The 6,000-nt window shown below is 31.9% G+C and overlaps 1 pseudogene; it reads right to left on the bottom strand.

Moving 5' to 3' along the window:
• Positions 1-4,415: 4,415 nt before the first annotated feature.
• LOC138332615 (long-chain fatty acid transport protein 2-like) overlaps positions 4,416-6,000 on the bottom strand; it is a 28,578-nt pseudogene continuing 26,993 nt past the window's right edge.

The raw sequence follows: 6,000 nt of genomic DNA, 5'->3' as shown, positions 1-6,000 counted from the left end.
CTTAAAATCTGAATTTTCAAAAAGTATCCATTTTTAAAAGATAATCATTACTCCGAGCAAGAACAAAATGAAGGTACAATGGTAAAAATGGTGACATAAGAATGACCACTGCAAACGAAGGAAGGAGACAATAAACATACCCCAGTTAGGTCCTCCTTGTAAGTTGAAATTCGTTCCACCTCCTTGCCAAGGTGCCCCTTGACTTTCATCTTGGAAACCTCTATTTTGGCCTAATTGTACTCCATTTGGACCCATTTCAAAATTTGTCGCTGACATTTGTTGACCGGGCCATTGGATAAGATTTGAATTATGTACATTACTACTTTGGAAGGTTGATTGGTCGTTGTTGCTGCTTTGAGACAGGACTAGAAACATTGAATGGTTACGTTATTTTAAAATTTTGATAAAGAGTTCATCAAAATATTTATAAATAATTATCGTGCATTGCTTTTGGTTTACAAGTTCCTGGGCGAAACTTACTGAGGATATGGTTACTTCACCGGTGGTGTACACTATTGAATTACGATACAAATACATGATACTGTATTAGTATAACTTCGACTGACTGAGAAAATACACAAACTCCTCGAAATGCATTTGTAAGCATTGAATTTACTTTTAGATGCAAACTTTTGATTATGGAAACAACATCGCTTACTTTATAAATCACACATGAATGATCCTTTTTATTTTGTTGCAATAGCAGATGTATAATCAAAACGTAAAAATAATTACGTCTATTGCATCGTTTAATGTTTTGATAAGGTTACATAAAAGACATATAAAAACGCATTGAAAATCATATTTCATGTCTCTAACGATCAGATAATCTTAAACATTTACTAAAAAGATGATTTATACAATATCAAATAGTTACAGATTAACAAAGACATCAGATTAACCAAATATTAAGATGTGTATCTGAAATAGCTATGAACATTTAACAACAAACATATAAAAATAAAATTATATTATCCTTATTGTATTTGTGTGGTATAAAATATATTTGACCTCTAATCCAAATTTTTAACATAAAATGTTTTCTTTTCGCTCCATATCGTATGTGGTATTAAAAGTCTATAATTTGACTAGTTCGAGTGAAAATCAATTACAGATTTTTAACTAAAAACATTTCTATGTGTACACATCTAGATAGAATTGGCTTTGGAATTCATCAATAGAAGTTAACTAACCTTGTCCTAGACAGGCCAGGCAGACTATTGGTATGGCGATGTGTAGCTTCATAATGGTATGATGTCTTTCCTCTAACTCCCGAATTTCCTTTCCCTAAATACCACCTAGATCACATACCCTCCAGCATACTAATGTGTAAAGTCGGAAACGTATAACCATCAAACATGAAGTTAATTGTTTTCTATTTTTATGAAACATTAAAGAAAAATGAAATCACACTCGAAAGATGTCAAATCTGTTTCTAAATTCAACTTAAAAACAATTTAATTACTTTTGTTGCGTACGAAATATACATTAATTCTCAAGTTCAAAGGTGTTTGTTTTTCTTTTAGATATATTAAGATATATTTATGCAGTTGACATTTGCTGTGATAGACATAACAGTTATCGCTGGTGACCTTTCGGGTTACTATGAACTTATAGGTGTGTAATAAAACGACTTCTAATGATAGTTTTTCGAATAACATCATTTAAATGAGTACAGATGTGATAAGGACAAAGGCTTAGTTCTACGTATAGATCTAAGGTGATAAATATTAGTAAATGTATTCCCACTTATACAGACACATGTAATACATTATGGCACCTTATAATGAGCATGCCATTAGGTCACCAAGGTGACAATAAATTACGTTTTGTTTACAGTGAAATAACAATGAAGTTAAATGCACAAATGAGAATTTGTGGGCTCACTTGTAAATGATGCTGATATTTTGTTAAGTATCTTGTTCCGTAGCGGTTTTTTTTTTATTTGAATTATTTTATCAGAATATCATGTTGACTTTTTTCATATGTTTTGTAGTAGATGTAAACTAGATGTTGTAAGTGCACACGTTTTGATAGGCTTCCTCTATTATTATCACTTTTGCATGCCACTTTATGCGTACCATATTGAAAATATTTCAAAATATCTTACCTTAATGTTAAAGTATCGTTTATCTTCATATTTATAGTATTTTCATCAATAAATGTTGTACATTGTATATGGTAGGATTTCTCGCATTTAGTACATGCGTACTCTGAACAACATTGTTGATGTTTGTGTCACTGTTAAATCAAGGTAATGTTTAATGGTATAACACTGATTTCTTAAGAAATGTAAAAGAAATATAGAATACCACTTACTTATTAGCTGATTGTTTCGAACCTCAATAAAAAAAAATCCGCAAACATTGCGACAAGTATATGATATGGCTTTTGAGTATTGATTGTGAGTATTGATTGAGTTCTAAATACAGTTATTGCAGGACAATGTAGATTACTGATAAGAATACGTATTTCACGAGGCCGTACCACTTCCTATGGTTGGGTGAACCTTGTACTAACATGACTGCACGCATTGCCATCTTTCATGATGGCTCATCAATTTGTCTGCACCTTTGCATTTAAATTCTGCAGTTTGATTTCTAGATCAATTTTGCCTTTATCTGCCCACACATATATATTGCTGATCAAGACTGTCTTGTTATTTCACGTTCTGATACTAAGAAGTTCAATTTCAAAAGTATCGGATAAAGCCATGTTAAACGCTGTTCACGTTCAGAATCCTGGAAGTAATCATTCAGGTTAGATTCAACAACCAAGATATTGATAGCAAGTTATCAAATGTAGAGACAGCTGGACCACTAAGGTTATTGTAGCCGCTACGATTTTGGCGTCATCATACGAGCAATTACAAAAATGTACATAACGTCATGGATTTTGAAAATGATTCAAAATATTATACAGAAATATGACCAGTAGCGTATATCAGAACAATGACAACAAAATTCATTGGATACGGATTCTGCATGTGTATATTACAGAGTTAGCTGTCCTTACGGATAGTATTGCTTGTTATGTAGTATAATTGTGAGCATAAAGGTCATAGTTTTTTCATAAGGAACGACGTAATTTGTGCTTATAAAGAAATGACGTCACGATGACTACCTACCGGCAAGGGAGATAACTTTATAATATGCAAATACAGAATACTCAACAATGTGACCGAGATTAGTGTCACACTTACGTATAACGTCTCATTACAATAACAAAAAAGAATCGTATATATTATGCTCTCATTGTATTCTCATATTGTGTTTACATTTGCTCATCTTTTAAAATCCCAATATCAGTATCTCTCCTATTTTTTATGATTTAGAAGAATGTTGGAACAATTCTGATGTAAATTAAGCAGAAACAGGACTAAATCGAAGTCAAGATGAGCGATAATGATTCGAAAAATTTTGATAAAAAAATCAAATAAGTATTGAACATCGTTAGGTGGGTCCCATTTAGTCACACAAGCCGAAGTTAGCCGACATAGTAACGTCGTTGCCGAGAACGTCGTGTGACTACCATAAGGCATGTTTACAAATATCGACTTTCAACAAATGGTGTACCAAAGTTATCAAGAAACCATTATAAATATTCTTTTTTTACAACTTAATTTCAACAACATCTACAAATAGTAACAATATCGGGGTCGAATCTAACTTGACTTTTTGTCGAAAGTTACGTATATTGTGGCTTTAATCCTTATTTCAATCTTTTCAAAAATAGCTTTATACTTATTATTCTATATTTTCCTGTTTTTAATACGTTGATATATGTAATGTAACACTATGACGTCATAAGTACGTCATCAACACAAACATTTTTAGAAATAAGATTCACATGAGTTACAATTTGTACTTATTATATAAAAAAATCAACAATCGCAATAGTGTATGTTACATTCTTACGAATGAAGGCTCTTAAATTAATAGAATAATGACGGGGGTATCATGAGTCCTTGTTTACTATACACAAATGTCCATCATATCAAGACAAACCGTCACAAGTAGCAACAGCAAGTTTTTTATTACGTCGATAGGCCATTCTGTATTCGGTATTTGCATATTACAGAGTTATCTGCCCTTGCGGGTAGGTATTGATTGTGACGTCCATGTTTCAGTGGATAACGTCATACTTTTCTGAGAAAACGACGTAATTTGTGCTCTGTAATATGCAAATACATAAAAAAATACAAACCAAGGGAAGTGCAACGTACAGTGCGAGAGTAGTGTGTCGTCAGCCGGGCTCGAAGCCCAACCCCGTATTTACTGGTCTGCCGCCCTACCAACTGAGCTAAAGGGAAATCTCCCCTACGGCGAAGAGGATCGCATCACTATATTCAATATTTGAAATCAAATTTTGCTTCAAAGCAAGATGAACGACTTTCATAAATAATGAAAAAAATGTTGTTTTATATGTTTAATGCATTCTTAAATAAATGTAAACAAATTATATTAATATAATAATATGGTTTATTATGTATGATATCGCGTTGGTTGTGTTGTACCGCTTGTCCTGACTTCAGTAGTATCCCAGTAGATCTGAAAGTAGACATGGTCATATAAGATAGTCAGTAGGGATGATTTAGTATTATCATAGCTAATAAATTTTGACGTAAATAGGCTATAAGTAATTCAGATGTTTCGTTTCAATAATTTTCATTGCGACAAAAACTCATTTGTCATCAGGTTAAAGTTATCAAAGCCATATGCAAACAAATCTGGTAAATGAACAACGAATACTGTTTTCACAGCATCACATAAATATTGCATAATAGTAATCGCAGCATCCAAGCAGACACAACGGTAACAATTTAGAAAATCTGTTCATTTCAGTTATGTATTCTGACACATGTTGTAAAAGGTATATATCATCATAACCACAACTATGCAATTGCTTCCTGTTACTGCTGAAGAACATATCTATATACGAATAATTTTACCAAATTTTGAAGGGAAACTACTCTTTATAAAATCCACATTTTAATCTTAAATATATTTATCAATAATTTCATTTCATTTGTTACACACATTTTCATGGGTTAGAAGTTTGAGGTTATTTTTGCATAGTCTGAAAAAATTAACATCTAGTATTATGATGAAGTCATACATGTTTTCAATGCACCGCAACTGAATTGTAAACTTGTACATTTGTTTTAAACATGCGCTTATTAGTACCTCTCTGAATTATTTGTATTAAATTATTGATAAACTCAAGAGAATAATCAGAATAATGCTAAAACAACCTAAATATTATTCTCATTAAAAGATTGATGTCACTATTTTTTAATTTCATCGAGTTATGAGAGAAAGTTTGTTTGCGAACTGTGTGAATCCGCGTAGCGGATTTTTACAAATGTTTGCAAACAAATTTTATCTTATTTATGTATTTTTGGTAAATTAATAATATCTGCTTTAAAATCTTTATTAACTTAGTGATATTTCCTCTAGCAAACAAAAAAATATCACATGATTTGTGTGTTATTCACCGGTTTTCCATTGAGATGCTTTAATAAGGGTCAGGACCCTACAGAGAAAAGCAATATCTTTTCTACGTCAGATGCGTAAATCAAAAATGATAATAAATATGTTAATTATACTACCGTATCGTACGATTTGGTTGCCATCAAGCACAGTCTCTGGCGGTGGCGGTGTTCCTAAAACAAGATCGTGATTGACAGTTATTGTTTTATCTATCATTACTTATAAGGTGAGCAGTTATTAAAATACGTATATCATTGACAAATTTAAGTGTACGACATTAATATTCGTAATGATCTATCACATCATGAGGTGAATATTAATTTTAACATTTGATAGTCAGGTCATGGTAGAACTACTATAAATGTTAAATAACTTAGATGTTTGGGGTTTATTGGGTATGAACTATCTTATAACTCACGTCTGATAGTATGTACAGATGTATGACTTTTCGAATAGGATAGTATGTTAGTCGCAGATTTACAATATCAAACGCTCGGTCGGTCTTTGA

Source organism: Argopecten irradians, chromosome 10, assembly GCF_041381155.1.
Source record: "Argopecten irradians isolate NY chromosome 10, Ai_NY, whole genome shotgun sequence".
Taxonomy (NCBI): Eukaryota; Metazoa; Mollusca; class Bivalvia; order Pectinida; family Pectinidae; genus Argopecten; species Argopecten irradians.
This window is presented reverse-complemented; position numbering and strand designations above follow the sequence as displayed.